Source organism: Melitaea cinxia, chromosome 26 (genome assembly GCF_905220565.1).
Source record: "Melitaea cinxia chromosome 26, ilMelCinx1.1, whole genome shotgun sequence".
Classification (NCBI taxonomy): Eukaryota; Metazoa; Arthropoda; class Insecta; order Lepidoptera; family Nymphalidae; genus Melitaea; species Melitaea cinxia.
In genome coordinates, this window is record NC_059419.1 from 8,929,429 (window position 1) to 8,948,469 (window position 19,041).

The 19,041-nt window shown below is 33.1% G+C and overlaps 1 protein-coding gene across 1 annotated transcript in view; it reads left to right on the forward strand.

The window, feature by feature from the left end:
* Positions 1-15,535: 15,535 nt before the first annotated feature.
* LOC123666556 (inositol 1,4,5-trisphosphate receptor) overlaps positions 15,536-19,041 on the forward strand; it is a 102,087-nt gene continuing 98,581 nt past the window's right edge. Inside the window, exon 1 of the mRNA XM_045600667.1 lies at positions 15,536-15,728. The gene's annotated coding sequence lies outside the window, so the exon portion shown is untranslated. The remainder of the gene's footprint in view (positions 15,729-19,041) is intronic.

Here is a 19,041-nt window from a genome sequence, read left to right on the forward strand (position 1 = left end):
AAAATCTCAACTACAGGTATTTTAAAAAGATTATAAAATCATAGTTTTTCATAAGTAATGAATCCATAGCTTTAACTTAATATCAAATTTATCTTAAGTTTATTTGTAGTTATAATTATTAGCTTAATTATTAGAAAGTCTGTTAGTTTGTAATTGTGTAGTCTATACACCTGAGGTAAATCACATCTTCCGATAAATGCCGTCCAAAATTTTTAGCCCTAAACAGATTTTATCGAAACAAGAAAAGCAAAATTGCATTGAAATGTTGTAGAATACAAGTTTTGCTCAAGCCCCTTGTAAAGAAATGTACTTCTAAGTATAAATGAGTAAGTATAGTAAGGTAAATGAGGTCTCCAATCTGTAGAGAGTTGATTATTCATGTTGTAAATATTTCTATTATAATGACTGTTTGTTAATAATTTTACAGTTAAATGTTAGTTTTTAAGGTTTTTTGGATTAAAATATAATTAAGAGTATGTTCATTGTTACTATTGTTAAATATATTTTGGGAGTGCGTTTTACATGTTAACTCAGATTTACGTGATTAATAAAACTGAAATGGAATACTGGAATGGTCAACTGATGAAGTAGTTTTTTATCTCTATAAAGAATAGAGTTACGTTTTATGTATAATTATATTCAAATGATATAAAAGATTGTATTTAATCTTATATTGCATTGAAATGGAAAATTGAATCGGTAATTGTTACGATTATTTTTATATATTAGCAATATATTCTAGACTGGTAGATAAAATAATATCATAACTAACAAAATTATACTTAAAGTAATTCTTTACTAACATATTTGTAATTGTAATTGACATAATATACCTTTGTATGTGAAAGGATCAAATTCTCAAAGCTACTATAATTTCATAAGTAATTTAATTTAGAAAAAAATATTCCTCAAGATCTCAATTATTATTCTAACTAAGCTTCGCTCACATTCGTCTGTATAGTGAACATGATTTTAGACCAACATTTTAATTTTTTTAATCAATAATGGAACATCTAGTTTCGTCAAAATTCCGTATAAAATGCATAGCAAAGCAACAAGTTTCCTAAAATGTGTCTATTGATGAAAATTCTTGTAATGTCGACGAAGCTGCTGCAGCTTAGGGCGGGTTGCTTGTACACGTCGATTAAAGTTATAACCGATCTCAATTTTAACCTTACTATGACCGTAACTAAGATTAAATCAAAAGTAAAATGCAGCATGCCGTTGCAGAAAGCATATTTTAACATCTAATAATTTAGAATTTTTTAATAGTTAAAAAGGCTCCTAGTCCAAATATATTCTCTTCCCCGTTTTTCGTGTCAGTTTTACGTGGGGTTTATTTTTGAACTAGTAACATTGTATTATTTCGTCAAACACTTTAATCTACTGCGTATCGGGCAACCTTTAATAAGCTTAGTGCCCAAAACTCCAGCTTACATAATATTAGTAGCATTTGACAATTTGTCCATAGTCTTGTATTTTTCGCTAGGTGAAGTGGTACCACCGAATGAGGATTAATTTAGATAATTTAATCGTTTATTTTAATGTGAAATACTAAGTGCCTTGGAACATGTCTTGCCTTAATCCAGTTGTAAAATTAATGCAGCTTATTATATAACGCCCAAAGATTTTTCGACGTAGTAATCTCTTAGATAAATGTACTTATAACAATTTTTATGTGTTACTTTACACAAGTGTCGAATAGAATATGTAATAATTTTAAACGAAATTAGGATTGGGCGTTAAAAACACATATTTACTAAGTAAATACATATATTTTGATAATATTAACAAAATTGTTTCATTTAGATCTTTGACATCTAAAATGTCTCCATTGTGTAAGTATAACAACAAAAATTTGGAAAATATAATTTAAAAAAATGTGTGTCAGCTCCGACGCACGACTGGAGTTTACTCCTTCAGACTGTCTAAATAGACACAAAAAAGGCTTACTAGTCTACGAAAAAGTTTAATACCATATCAAATGGTAAAGAAAAGAATCAAATAACGCCATCTATCTAAACCATATTGGGTTCAAAGACGTTATTGATATTGTGCCGGCTAAAAAAGTTAAAAATTAGTTTTTTTCGCATATATCTCGCGATCTATTTCTCGGCAGTCAACAGAGGTCATTATAAAAATTGTCGTATAATTATCTACCAAAAATGCTTATTGCTTTTTTCTGTAGAATTAACAGTTTTTGGAGTAGAGCGCTTAGAAAGTGACTACATTATGACGATGAACCCTATTGGATTCCGATAGATGGCGTTAAGAAAATCGTAACTCTAATGTCAATGAAACACGCGTTAGAAGCTAACTGTTTTATTACTGCCATATTACTTTGTTGCCATACCCTACAGTAACGAGGTTGTTCGTTCAGTAGATTTTACTCATATTTTTTTTCATACTAGGGGCCTTACATGAAAATCGATCCTTAAGGATAGACTCCAAAAAAAAAAATTCTTACACACCAAACAACAAAATACACTAAAGATAACCGTATCTTCGGGCATAGAGACCGTTAAATACATTTTTAATTCGCGTTAAAAATAGTGACAACGCTGTAGTAGATTAGAACACCTGCCTGAAGGGATTTTGAAAAAGATGTTCTAATTTACTGCGATTTCATTGGTCATGGATTGTGTTTAAGCTAATTAATAGCGATGAGTCACGATTTTCTTAACGCGAATACCATAATCTCTTCCTGTCTGTAAGTGAGGTAGGGCACAGTAAGCTCAAAAAATGGAGCAGCCCGACTGGGGTAGTACCTCGATCTTACAGAAGATCACAGCTAAGTAATACTGTTTTCAAACAGTGTTGTGTTCCTGTTGATGAGTAAGGTGAGCTCCTGGGCAGAATTGGTGGAAGGGTCAGCAACGCGCTTGCGATGCTTCTTTCTGGTATTGCAGACGTCAACAAGCTTGCCATCAGGTAAGCCCAAAGAGCAACACGGAGGGGAGTAGCCATGTACAGGCGTTCCCCTCTGTCAAGGTATAAGGCCAAATGGCCATATGTAAACAATAAAACTAGTTGCAGCCGCACTGATCACTAGACTAAATCTAGTTGCGCGATTGAATCAACGTCCTTCAAAAAATGCCAAATTGTTCTGTTTTTTGCTGCAAAAAAAGATTTGCCACGTCAAATTTACTAAAACATGGCGTTACCTTTCATACGTAAGTATTTTTTAATCACATTATTACTTGTATACATCTTTTAAACCTTTTTTAAACTTAAAAATTACAAATATTATCGTTCGTGTTGACTCGATTTGTTTACCAACACAGGCCGCTCGCCCGCATACAATATGCGGATCGGTCGAGCGACTGATCGGAGTCTATTTCCGAGAAGTCACTGTCGCCGAGCGATAGTGTTGTTACCGGTTTGTTTGTAGATGGTTATCGATAAAAACGGCAAAGGCAAAAGAGGAGACAGACATTTTTGAGATTTTGATTTATTTAAAATATTATATTGCTAGCTTTTTTTAATAAACATAGTTATATATTAAAATTGCATTAAATTAAATATAATACACGTATTATGAGTATTAATACATTTTACTAGAATTACTTAATGTGAATTTCCACCATAATGTTTTATATAAAAATTTGGCAGGTTTTCTAAAAATACAAATTTAAGGGATACATGGAAAAAATGGTAATAACAGATTAACCTGGACGCCCACAAAAAATAGTGTAATTTGTTCAGATCATATCAATACCATTATGGAGTATGTTACATTTTTGTATATATATAAATTTTATTATCTTTTATTTTATTTATTTTTTCTTTGGTGTTTTTTTATATTTATTTTTTTTCTTCTTAATGAATACTTCTTGCACTGTTTGCCTCGCTATATGAAACACTTACTCATGACCATGGGTTGACTGGAAGAAATCTCTTTCAGAGATAAGTCCACCTTTGCCATAAACCTTTCTATTATTTTATGTTTTATATATATTTTTTGAGTGCAATAAAGTATGTATATAATAAATAATAAATAAATATTTACACAATACACACACGGTCGTCTGTTCCTAAAGTAAGCAACTTAATGCTTGTGTTATAGGTTACAGCCGACTGGTATATAGCTACATATTTTTTTTTTTCGATAAACATACTTATAAATAATACATATATAAATATATAAATAAATATTTATATTACACCCAGACTCGGGGTGGGAATCGAACCCACAACCCTCGGAGCAGAAAGCAGGGTCACTACAAACTGCGCCAACGGGCTAGTCATGATATGTCATATGTCATATAAATAAATAAATACCACTAACTTTCAAGTGTTGGCGAACAATAGAAGGATTAGTCGAGGGCACCAAACCAACACTAACGCCACACTGTTTTTTTTTGTCTCATGTACAAGGTAATCAAGATATGGTTCACCTTAGTTATAGTAGTGAAATGAAGCTTAGATTTATCAACTTTGAAAATGAACAATTTCCATCCTTTCAGAGTCATCAACAAATCATTCAATCTAGCAGATGGCAACTATCATCTTATGATGCCATTAGTGTTACACTCCCTACTCCCGATTCGTTGACATCACCGTGTACATCATCAACTCCTCAAAATGTATGTTAACTTTAAATCGTTTATTGTTGACTGGCATTGTTTGGCACAACAGCGTTGCACCAAACGTATTGTGACATAATTATAATAGTTAGACATAGGCTGTCGTGACACTTTTTAACTGACTTCCAAAAAGGGGAGGTTCTCAATCTGACTGTATTTTTTTATGTATGTTACTTCAGAACTTTTGACTGGGTGAACCGATTTTGATGATTTTTAATTTAACAGAAAGCTGATGTTTATCATGTGGTCGCGTTTAAATTTCATCGAGATCTGATAACAACATTTTGAGTAACCTTTGATAACGCGTATATATTATGTATATTGTATTACTTGTCGATGTAATTGAAGTCAGTTTTGTTTTCGTTTGCGAGCAAATACAATTATTGTAGAAAATTATTTGTTGTACAAAGTCTTACTACATTATGTATTTCTATTATCATTAGTTTTTGCAGCGTACGCAATGTAAGGAATTTTTTAGGTTATTTTTTTATCCCTTGGGTTACATTATTGGTGTTTTAGTAAGGATCCCTAATATGTTTGAAAATATAGTATAACCTATGTCGCTCAAGGATAGTGTAGCTTCTCAACGGTGAAATAATTTTTTGAATCGGTCCAGTAGTTTTGGAGCCTATTCAATGCTAACAAACAAACAATCAAATCTTTACTCTTTATAATCGTTTATTTTACATGAAAATGTTTGATTTGTAGTATATAATAAATTAAGTCTATTTTTATAATAACATCTTACCTTTGTATCATTTTAAAAACCTTATTTCCCTAACCGAGTACTTGAATTTATCGATAATGGATATCGACAGTTGTTACAACCACGGCTGTAGGCAACTTGTCAGTGTAGTTGCGGCGTGTCATTATACTATAATGACACAGAATGTATCTATGTGTGTGTGAAAAATGTAAGTGTGATTTTAATTTAGTATGTGTGAGTTTCGTAGTGACAGACGATTATTTTTGTGTGGGAATTAGATAAAGTGTGCATGTGTGTAATTTCCCCCCGCAAAAAATGACAGAAAGTTTTGTATCGGTAGCAGACGCAAAGGCTACTCCCCTCCGTGTTGCTCTATGGGTAAGCCGTACAATTGTTTGCCGACTTAGTTGGGTAAATAAAAAAAGTAGAATTTACATTTCTTAACAAAACGTTTGTAATACTAGCAAGTGATTCCATATTACCAGAAGCTCTAACGACTTCTACAATCCACTCAGTGTAAGAATCGATTCTTGTAAAAACGTTAGAATACTAGTCACTTCCGGACTCCTTGAATACGAAGGAAATGACCAATAAAGCGTTGCATGCTCATGGTAGATCCGGTATGTATGCGCATGGTCTGAAGAATCACACCACTGCGAAAAAAATTTTTTTGACTAAACCCTAATACGGTATTTAACGGACTAGTGGTATAATTTAATTGTTTTTGATGGAATAGTTTCAAACATTGATCCTTCAAGGTGGAATATGTGATGGAAATAATAATAATTATTATAATGAAACAACTTTTTAAAACACAAGAGGACAGTGATCATGGTTACTGTAAAGTATCCGAAACCTTGGTCATCTAAAAAACTTAATAAACTGCGATAAAATCCGAAAAAGTTGTTTTATTATAATGAGTGAAATTCGCGTAAACATTAGAAAATAATATAATTTAATTTAAATATAATTTAATTATAAAATATTAAATATAATTTAATTTAAATTATTAATTATAATATTAAATATAATTTAAATATAAATATAATTTAATTGTACTGTGTGGCTACGGTACTAAAGAATATAGCCATCCCCTCTTTTCCCGTGGGTGTCGTAAGAGGCGACTAAGGGATAACACAGTTCCGCTACCACCTTGGAACTTAAAAAGCCGACCGGTGGCGGGATAACCATCCAACTGCTGGCTTTGAAATACACAGGCCGAAGACGGGCAGCAGCGTCTTCGGTGCGACAGAGCCAGCCCTGCGGTCACCAACCCGCCTGCCCAGCGTGGTGACTATGGGCAAAACACATGAGTTCACGTTATTTTTGACGTAAACTCGTGGAGGCCTATGTCCAGCAGTGGACTGTATAGGCTGTAATGATGATGATGATAATTTAATTAAAATTAAATCGGTAAATGTTTTTGGAAGCGCTTAGCTCGAGAACGACTTGACCAATTTCAGTTCGCGGGGCACATAAGACTTGGAGAAAGTTTAAGACCTCCTTATCAATACCTATAATAAAAGTGTAGCAGATCGCTGTCTGTACATCGAAAATATATGAGAAAAGTATTATTAGGACCTTTATTAACGCAAATAGCACCCAAAACAATGATTGTTAGAATTTTTGTCCGATTGTCTGTGCGTTTGTGCACGCTGATCTCAGAAACGAATTATCCAATTAAGGTGTGGTTTTCACTAATATATTGTGGTAGGATTTACTTAACATTTAGTGTTTGTTTCATATCAATCAAATAAAAAAAGTTATGCCAATATAAAAAAATCACGTTGAACATGTAAATACTCAAAACGCGGACAAAGTCGCAGGCACAGCTAGTACATAAAATTTTTCAATGATTTCATTCGAAACGTGCGTTAATTTGAATTATGACATAAAGGTGATATAAACGTCACTCAAATATTGATCGATGACTTATCAATAAGTGTTATCGTACGTAATCGACGAATTAATTAGTTATATATTTTGTTTTGTTAATAACGTAATCTTTGTCGGCGTTGAGAGAAGATAACGCTTACGTTTCCTATTTGCTTTTTACGTATTTTTTAACATTTGATTGAGTGGTGTTATTGTTTACTATTCTAAATCATTACATAGTATAAAACAAAGTCGCTTCCCGCTGTCTGTTTCTTAGATCGATTTATATAGATTTATATGATATTAGATAGTGATTAGATTTAAAACTACACAACGGGTTTTGATGCGGTTTTCTTTAGTAAATAGAGTGATTCCAGAGGAAAGTTTATATGTATAATACAAGCATAATATAGTAGAGGAACATTGATAGTTTTTGCAATAGTTTTTGTCTTGTTTTTATAGTGGTCATCGTCATCATCATCACCATCACTTCAGCCTATCGCAGTCCACTGCTGAACATAGGCCTCCACAAGTTTGCACCAAAAATGGCGTGAACTCATGTATTAATTTGATCGTGGTCGCTAGTTATTAAATAAAATGGTAAAAAATATGTTTTATTATGGTATTTTATATATTTTACAACGATCTAAAATACAGTCTACATGATTTGATCATACCAATCAATTATATGTAAGAATTATTTAATTTATCACATAAAAGCCATTTCACAATTTTACGCTCTGCAAGTTTAGGTAAATTTGGTCGCATCGCGCGAGTCGTACGAGCCGCGCGATCTTTGTGCTAGTACGTATAGTGTGACAACCAAAAGACCATCGTGATCATTTCCTGATGTATAATAAAAATTATAACTATGGTATAAAATGTTTTTTACATAATTAATTTGTTAAAAATTTCAAGTATGTTATATAACAACAGTCAATAAATTTAAAATAAAATTAAAAAAATCAATTTTATGAAACAATTTTTTTAAATTGATTTAGTTTTTTCAGTTTACGAATGAATCTAATATTTACGATATGAATAAAAAAGCATTTAATGACATCGACACCGACAAACATATTAATTAACAAATAACAAGACAAACAGATTGAAATGCCTCTTTGTATTGATAGTGTGAGAAAAGAAAATTAAATTATACATTTGTTTACAGAAATTATCATTATATTATTTTACAGTCATTTTCGTAATATGTTTATTTTATTTATATTTTATTATGAAAGTATCAAATGCGTTTTATCCGCTATAACAACAGGCGCTTGGCGCGTGTGAGCGAAAGAGACGGCTGCGCAGAATTTGGCGTGGACCTTACCTCTAAGAGCGCTAGCGCTCGACTGATTTACCGGGCTTGATGCGTGGCAATATATACTATCTTTTTATTATTTAATATAAAATGTATTAAAAATAATTACATCTTTTAATTATTTTTTTTTTGTATTCCTTAATGATGTAAGTTTACTTTGATGAAGATAGTTCGTTAAAATTTCTTAGTTTTCTAAGAGAAATATCGCTTTTAAAATTGTACTTATTTGGAAAATATTCGTAACTTTAAATTTTTTTTATCGTTTAATAGAGATACAAATGGAATAAAAATCTATGATAGTGGACAACAAGATTATATTCCACATATTATGATATTTTTTAAAAATGGTTTCAACGTAGAGGTTATTGAAAAGTAGGACTTCAAAGTATACATTGCGACCGTTTACCCAGGGAGGAGGCTGATGAAAAGGTTAATAATTTTATACACATAATATAAATCAAAATTCTGATCTGACTATGGACTACAACAAAGGTTGCTCTATTATATTTCAAGAATATAAATTACATTATTGCATCCAACACTGAGATTAACGACGTCAAAATATTACAATTTCGCGGATTGTTACCGATTTTTGTGAAATGGCTCTTAATGCAGTAAGCCGTGGTTAGTAGGAACATGGTATGAGTGCAAATCGTGCGCGGTAGCATTTTGCGGAAGCCCCGCTATGATCCGCTGGATTTTAGTGGGTATTCTGACTCATTCTCTCCGGACCGGGAGCCCCACACTCCGGCCGGCCTCGGAGTGCGTAAAAGCATTTCCCAGCGATTAAAAAAATGGTTTGAGGAAATGATAGAGCCAACACATCTCAGGATATACCATACCTAGATGATAGGTCTAGTGGTACTTATAGGGCGACTATTAACGGAAAATCCTGGATGGTGGTAGGTATACCACCTACGGTGCGGCATTTCCTCAAGTTTCCCATATGGCCTAAAATATAATAAAACTTCCTAATTGAAAAAAAAAATCCTTTTCAAAATTATAGGTACTCTATATTGATATCAGCACTTAATCAGAAAATAAATAAGAATTATTGAGTATTATTATAGTCTGGCTAACGAAAGTAGATACTCGATTTTTTTGCATACTTTTTAAATGACAACACTGTAGGGTCTGTAGGGTTCCCACCATCGGGTATATTACCTCTTTAATCGGGGAACATCTAGGCGTAACCTACTAAGATTTAATTATTTAAATATAAATAATATATGCTCGCGCAATCCCTTCTACTACCTATCCTTGACTAAGCCGATGTATGCTATCTGGATGTGACAGAGGAGCTGCTTAGAAAATTGAAGCGACTTCAGAATCTCGCAGTACGTTCCATTTTTGGCCTACGAAAGTTTGATCGTATCTCTCATTTCCGTGCTCAGATGAAATGGCTCCTTATTCGCCTTCGCCGTGATATGCATATCCTATCTACTCTCTTTAACATCATACGTGACCCAAACTCTCCTTCTTATCTTCGATTCCGTTTTCACTTCCTACACTCTCCTAATCGTTCCAGGCAACCTGGCATTACACCAAAGCTGGATGTACCAAAGTGCAATACCAAATTCAAACTGAATTCATTTGCGGTACGCGTCTCTTTACTGTGGAACAAACTCCCAGAAAGCATTCAAAAGAGTTCTTTTTTTGTTTCCTTCAAACGTAAATTAAAGGATCACTTTATTTCTCAACTCAATTTACAATCATCTACTTAATGAATATGTAAGTATATAATTACCTATAATATTATATCATGTATTTGTATTTATGTGTGTACGTATGTATGTATGTTGTGTGTGTGTATATGTATATGTATGATATCTATATGAATCTATGTAAGTGTATGTATTTATATCTCTAAGTATGTAATATATTACAGTTCTTTAGCTATTACGTTATTATTTCTTGCACTGTGTCCCCCGCTATATGACACTCTCTCTCATGACCATTGGTTGACTGGAAGAGATCTCTTCTAGAGATAAGTCCACCTTTGCCATCAACTTTATGTATAATTTTTCTGTACATTATTTTTAGTGCAATAAAGTATATATAATATAATATTAAAACCAATGCAAAACCTTAATTAATCCAATAACTACGTCTGAAAACACAATTAGAATTTAGAACAATATAAATACTCGGCAACATAAATCTTTTTATAAACCTTGATAAATTTCGGCGATTTTAAAAGAGATTGGGAAGAATCAGAATCAGAGTATGGTAATACTTTAAAGAAAACAAATAAACAAGATGGCGCGCCTTTGAAGTTGCCAGAATGTGTTTTTTTTAAATATGCCGCTTTTTTTCAGTATCTACTTTCATTAGCCAGACTATAGTACTGGAGACTTTCATTGATATTTATACGATATCCAATTCATAAAAGATTATCTGCTATGTAGTTAATAAGTATATTTATCAGTTAGTAGATATATGATTTTTTATTTGTAGTAGATTTTAAGATCCACGAATGCTTAAAAAATCTGGTCTTTTGTGAATATTTGTAATGTTAGTTTTGATAATCAATTGGATTACTCGCTGTGCAAAAAAAAATATTTGATGTAAAATAGATTTAATTGATGGACATATAGTGCTTGTAATAAGTTTTCTGATTTGCAATTAAAAATATACATAAAAGTTTGAAGATTTTTGGGGAATCCATTATTATGATATCAAATTTGAAAATCTTCGCTTAAGAAAATAAATAACATTGAAGTAACTACGAGGGTCATTTGAAAAGTTCTTAGCCTAACATGGTTAAAGTCATTGGTTTTTTTTATAATTACCCTCATTTTGTAGTTACATTATTTAGCAACAAGTATGCACAGTTTAGTTTATTCACAGTAACTCATTGTTCGTTTACACGTGATACCGTAAGTTAAGTCAGAGCTATTTTTGAAAATGGATAAAATTGAACATCGTGCAGTAATGAATGATGAATACCTGAATTTGAAAGGTTTAACTCCAAAAGCTATACATGAAGACATGTCTGCTACTTTGGGTGAGTCCGCTCCTTCGTATGCGACTGTTAAAAACTGGGTGGCAGAGTTTCAACATGGTCCTGAGACCATTCAAGATGAGCCCCGTAGTGGCCGGCCTTCGACTGCTTCCACTGATCAAAACAAAGAAAAAATCTGTGATTTAATTTTATCTGATCGAAGATTGACTGTCGAGGAGATAGCTAAGACTGTAGGCATCTCATCTGAGTGAACACATCATAAAATTACTACTGAACTTAGATTCTCTAAGGTGTCTGCGCGGTGGGTACCGCGACTGCTTTCAGTGGAACAAAAACGCAACCGACTCACAACTTCTCGCGACTGTTTAGAGTTATATGAAGCTGACCCAATAAAATTTGTTGAAAGATTTGTAACCATGGATGAAACCTGGGTTCACCACAATATACCCGAGACAAAAGAACAGTCGAAACAATGGAAAAGAGCAGGATTGCCCACCCCAAAGAAGGCAAAGGTGGTTTTATCGGCGGGCAAAGTCATGGTATCCGTTTTTCGGGATGCAAAGAGTATAATTCTCGTGGATTATTTAAAAAAGGGTAAAACAATAAACTCCGATTACTATTGCAACCTGTTGCGTCGTTTCAGAGAAGAAATCAAAGAAAAACGTCCAGGTTTATTGAGGAGAAAAGTCTTGTTTCATCAGGACAATGCGCGCGTTCACACCTCTGTGCAATCCATGGCAGAAATTCATCAATGTAGCTTCGAATTGTTACCTATCCCCCATATTCACCGGATTTAACACCATCCGACTTTTATCTGTTCCCAAAGCTGATAAAATTTTTAGGTGGTAAACATTTTTTTACAAATGAAGAGGTCATTGCCGCCGTGGACGCTTATTTAGAGGAGTAAGACGAAGATTTTTTTAAAACGGGTATCGAAGCCTTACTGGATCGATGGAAAAAGTGTTTTGAGCTCGGAGGAGAGTATGTTGAAAAATAAAAATAAACTCAAAATCGTGTGGTTTCATTAAGTATGTTAGGCTAAGAACTTTTCAAATGACCCTCATATATCGAGTATGCAGGAGAAAAATAATAATAATAATAATAATAATATATACTTTATTGTACACCAAAATATAAACAAACAGTAGTAATTACAACAAAAAGATGTACAAAGGCGATCTTATCGCTGAAGAGCGATTTCTTCGAGAAATAAATAGGGAACTTAGAATGGTCCTGTATGTATACCTATGCCTTAAAAATGGGGTTGGAGATGACACACTTTACAGAGCACCGAGCAGTTTTGGGTAACGTTGGCACAGAAGTGGATTTAAAGTAATTTGATGAAAATCTGGTCAAAATCTGGTCTGATCTGGGTTCAAAGTTTACAAGAGATGGAAAGTGTGAGAGTTATATTGAAAGAAGAGTGAATGCAGGAAACAGGGTGAATGGAGCTTTGCACTCCTTTATCAGCAGTCGGAAGGTGTCTAACAAGGCTCGTTTGGCTGTGCATGAGAGGGGGTGTTGGTTCCGACACTCATGTACGGAAGTGAAAGTTGGGTATGGCAGAAGAAACATGAAAGCAGAATAAATGCAGTTGAGATGAAAGCGTTAAGAAGTATGATAGGAGTTCAACTGAGTGACAGAATAAGACATAGTATAAGGAAACGTTATGGTCTGAAAGAAGATGTAGTGACGTGGAAGGGGTAGACCTAGGTGTACGTTCCGACCTAGGCCCTTGGGGCCTAGGCCTCAGACTCAAGTCTAAGGCCTAGGCCCTAAGGGGAAGAGTTGCTGGACGTATACTGGGTGCGTCCCCAGGTGGCGGATAGGGGATGCCACTCGCGGTTTAACCGCTGCTGGTGGTGGGGTCTTCGGACCCCCGCGGACCAAAACCAGATGATGCGCTCCGGGTACCGCTCTGATTCTCAGAGTAGACTTGTGAGCCCAGGTGTGTTGGCAAGGAGGTGCGGCGTTGTCTGTGGCGCTGAGACGGCCTGGAGACGTGGGGGTCGGGTTTTCCTTCCTCCACGGGACGGGGAGACGGATTCGCTCGCCCGCTCGCTAGCGCTGAGCATACTGCAGTTTCTGCGGGGCTTCTAGGTGCTGGGTTCTAAGGGCTGGACCTCACGGTTGCCCGGACTCAGGCGATGGGGCAGCTCCTGGACCTCCTGCAGACGGCGGAGGGATCGACTTGGAAAGGTTGAGCGTCCCTTCCGACGGGGCCGAAAGGCCATCACCGGGGGTCATCGTGATAGTGTGCGAAAGCGATCCCATGGCGTCCCCACCAAGGTGCCGGCGAAAAAAGATGTGGGTTTTAGTGGATAGTCTGGCGTTGCACCTCACGCCGGGAGTTCCACACTCCCGTCACCCTCGTGTGGCGGGGTTAGTGCGTAAATGTATTTCCCCATCTATAAAAAAAGGCGGACATTCCGAGACCAAATAAGGGACGTCTTGAAAAAAGGCCAGGTCAAGAGTACCCTAAACCGAAGAGCGTGTATGAAGGGAATAATAAAAGTGGACAAAGCGAAAGAAATATGTAAGGATCGTAGCAAGTGGAAAGAAGTGGTCTCTGCCTACCCCTACTTGAAAGAGGCGTGATTATATATGGTGATGAAAATTTTCGATGCACTGCAGAATCGGGGCATAACTTTATTAATCCGTTACTGTGTTGGACCAGAATTATATATAAATGTATAGTTTTAGACTTTTAATTAGAATTAAATATGCTATTACGGCTGTCGTAGATGTGAAGCCCCTCAAAGATGCACGCACTGATTACCTTCATGTAGTTATGAAAGAAAGAAAATTACTTCCTGAAGCTATAATTTGCCTTTAGGTTGTACTTACTGCTTATTCAAATAGGCACTGAGTGGAATGTATACTTCGTACAAAATAATTAGGTATATAATTGTTGTTAAAAATATATATAACACTTACTAGCTGACTGTTATCTTATAACACATTATCTATTGGTGAGCTGTTATCTTATAACACATTATCTATTAATTTTGCTCTTAAGACTAAGCTTTTTTCTACGTACCTTTTTGTATGTTTGCTTTATTCAAAAATTTAAGGCAAACGCACCTATCATGGAAACGATTTAGTGATGTTTTTTTTTTAAACACAAAATAGTCACATTTGACTTTTTTTTTAATAATAGCACTCGTTGGTTGTGCCAACATTATAAATACATGAATAAATACACGATAAAACCAATGGCCCTTTTCTCTTCGAACATCACGATTTTTATAATCATTCATGCATGACTCTTTGATGTCAAAAATCATTATTCCTTAAAAAGTGACATGCAATTATGTACTTAGACGGTTATTTAAGTACCTCTACGCGTACCAAACGGTAGAATAAAATCTAGTATTTAATGTAACTCCTTCTAATTGTATTTGACTAGGTTAACATAATTATTACATGAATACTGGTGACATTGTACTAAATAGATAAATGACAAGTAAAAATAACTTTCGAATACGTCAAAAATATGTATTTGTGTTAATAATTTAAAATTTTCTGTATATCTATATCCATAAATATTTAGCGTTATTAGAATGGGAAATCGAAGTATGAATTGTCTGCCAGACACTAAACAAGAAACAGGTTCTGAAAACACGTTACAGTCACTTGTATATGGACCAAAAACGAGACGAAAGAAGTTTGAACCAGCTATTAAAAAATCTAGAAACATGAGAAAACCAAGAGTGCTTAATAAAACTAAATCAACGCGAGCCGTTTATAGCACTATGAAACATATATTTGGTGATAAAGTTCCAGTGATGTTAGCTTTCATAGCTTCAGAATCAGAATGTTGTTTACGACTCGAAAAAAAGCCGATAAAATCTAAATCTGCACAAAATCACGACATTGCTAACGAGAAATCGTGTCGGAGAGTCAGCTCTTTTCCGTGTACAACATACTGTCGAGAATGTAGAAAATCGTCATCTAAATGTGTCTATTGACTTTTGGTTATTTTGTGTAAAATACTTAATCAATATATTTATATACATTCTAATTGCATTTTAAATTATTTTGCCTGGTATCTTTAATATGGTTTTGGGTAAAATATTTGACACACATGGTATCCCCGTGCAGTGGCGCGCCTTCCAGCGAAAGAGAAGTGTGTCGTACGAATTTTGTGTCATTGCAAGTTAAAGTTTACATGTTTTTCTCGAATTGGAGTTCTTAATCCCATTAATTATCATATGAGGACTTTATTGTGATTATGTGTTATCATCTTATGTGTGCTCGAGGCGTGTGATAAGGGTAAGTTAATCGTATATTCATTTACAATTGTCAAACGACGATTCTGAACTGTATTGCAACGAAAATATGCTCTTATTAGAATAATGTCCCAATACGAAATATCACTATTATTGTTTTCTTAGACGGTCGCTAGGCTTGACAGTGTCAGGTGTGACCTGAAAGTTTTTTTTTCTAAATTATTTGGATGACATTGATACACGGTACAAAGTAAATGTTTCAGTTATTTATTTAGTTAGAGAGACCGGTTTTGTAGATTTAACAATACATTTAGAATCCTATTAGAATATCATATACTCAGTAGTCTGTCCCTGACAAGGAATTACCCACATATTTAAATTTTATCTTGAATAAGTACAATATTATTTTTCCTCCATGAAAAAAAATCAAAAACCACATTTGTTGGTTGATCTGTTAATTAATTTTAGTTACTTAATGCGTTATTTACACTTAACGTTGATTGTAACGTTAACGATGATAAAGATCTGATGAAAAAATTTATTTGAGGTTAGGTCATATACCTTACCTACCCCCACTTTATTAAAAAATTTGAGGGAAAAGTCACAGAATGAAAATACAAGAAAAAAAGTTGCTATCCTAAAACAAATACTAACATATTTTGATTATATCTTTTATTTTCTGTAAACTGCAAAAACATAATGACATAATTTATAACAGTAATAGGTAAAAAGTAATATTATATTTCTTAGAATGTATTTTTATTTTAGAATTTGAATTAAAAATAATTAAATGTTTTAAAAGATATATTAAAGATACTTACATATTTATTAAAAATATAAAATGGAGGTAAAAGAAAAAATTATGGTACAGTTACATTTTTTTATTTTGCTCCAAAAAAAATAATGTTTACGTGCTATCTCAAATGCATTAAGTAAATTACTCTAATTGCAATTTATTATTTTCAAAGTGTTACATTTAATACAAATAGGTTTATAATAGATGTAAATGGCTTGATAGAGTTTAGTATTAACTGTCAGCTTAAATCACTAAATAAATCTACACTTAGGACCGTGAGGATTATACCAGCTGTTATTACTTCTTATTACACAGGGAACACATACGTATTTTGATTGAAGGTTTGTACCGTAAATATTTTTTTAAACCTTTCTCAACCAACCTCATTGGTAGTATTTATTTTTCTTATTTATTAATTGTTACATAATTTAGACTTTAAACAATAGACACAAATATAAAATAATTTTAACTATTTTATCACCTAAAGCTAAATATACAATTCAAAAATAACAGTTCTTACTTATTTATCTTTTTTAAATATCATACTTTTTAACTCAGCTTAACAAATTTATACATTGGTTGACATAAAAAATATTAACAATTCTTTAAATAAAACTTCTCCACTAAGTCTATATCGGAGATCAAGGCACCTGTAATACAATTTTTTTTTGTATTTGCATTTTTATGTTTCATTAAATGCAGTAACAAATAATGTATTTAAGAATCTATTGGTCTACAAAAGCAATATTATTAAGCTGTTACAAGTTAACTTAGTAACAGAAAGTAAGTAGTCTTGGTAACACAAATACATTGTATGTCGTATTTGGGTTATAAATGTTTCATACTATTTACTCAAATAGTGTTAATTATTAATAGCTTTAAATTGTTCATGCACAGCGCTATACCTCACTTTTGAACAATTTGTTCTATAATAAAAGAAAAATATAGGAAAACCTGCAATAACTCTGTATAATTATTTTAAGCAATACACAATTATTCTATATGGTTTTCCAAGCCTAAAAATCTGCTAGACTTTTACGATTTCACCGTTGTGAGTTTTAACACTTATTAAGATAACATGTGAATTGTAAATATGTATAATTTGTAAAATTTTGAAATAAAAAAAATTTAATCTTAAAAAAGGAGATCACATGATATTTGTTGTTATTGATCATATTGTGATTTTTGTTGTATATTTCAGTAATCATTTCTGGATTGTTTAAGTTTTTATTAAATTATTTAATTGAAGGAACAATTAACTATCTAATTACTGTTGAATTATTGAAATAATGAATATTTAATGTTCCTCACTTATCATCACTTCGGCCTAATACAGTCCACTGCTGGACATAGGTCTCTACAAGTTAGCGCCTAAAATGACGTGAACTCGTGTGTTTTACCCATAGTCGCCACGCTGGGCAGGCGGGTTGGTGACCTCAGAGCTGGCATTGTCGCACTGAAGACGCTGCTGTCCGTCTTCGGCCTGTGTATTTAAAAGCCAGCAGTTGTATGGTTATCTCGCCATCGATCGACATTTTAAGTTCCAAGGTTGTAGTGCAACTGTGTTATCTCTTAGTCGTCTCTTACGACACCCACGGGAAGAGATAGGGTGGCTATAATTCTTACAGCCATAACCACACAGCAAATAATATATATTTAATGTTGGTAACATATAAAAATGGAATTAACACACGCAAAAAAAATTAGAACAGTAGATAATACTTTTATTCTTTTACTATTGTTATTATTAGAAGTTTACAGATAATGTAAGTAAAATAACATAATATCACATTTTTAAACAACTCAAAAATAGCGAAGACATTTTCTTATTGGCACGAAGTTCCTTACGGCAGGATTGAATTTAACTGGGCGACCGAACTGAAAAAAATGTGATACTAAAACCGTAAGAAAAATATATAACGCAAGTGACGTAATATCAGTCACACGACTGTATAATATGACGTTTGTAAAACTAAAATATTATTAGTAAACTTTTTTTAAAATTATTTATGTAATTTTATACGGTCGACAAAAATAAATAAAGACACGTGTTTTTTTATTTCACTTAATAGTTTCAATGAATTATTATTATTATTATTTTGTTTGATTTATCATATTTTACGGTATTTGTTATTCTCTAAAATACTAAATTTCCTAAATACTTTTATGTACTTAATTAAAAACCAATCAACAAAATTAACAAAAAAAATCAAGAACTAGAAAATATTTATATAATTCAACATTTTTTTTTTCTTCTAATTGTGTTGCTTCTATACTATCCGAAGGTACTTCGTTCCTACCTGGTGTCCCATGACACCACTAATTTTATTTATTTATTTTGTTCATCATTATCATCATAATTTTTTGAATTAGAGCAAAATGTGACAAGTAGTTTTTGAGTTATCTTAACGAGTATTTTATGAGTAGGTACTTTAATGATGTTCTCATTTTATTACGTGTCAATGTAAATTGATGTCGACTTTTTTGTTTGTTTAAGAATAAACACATTTTAGCTTCAAGATCAATTAAATTGCTCGTTAAAGTATTCATAAACATAAAG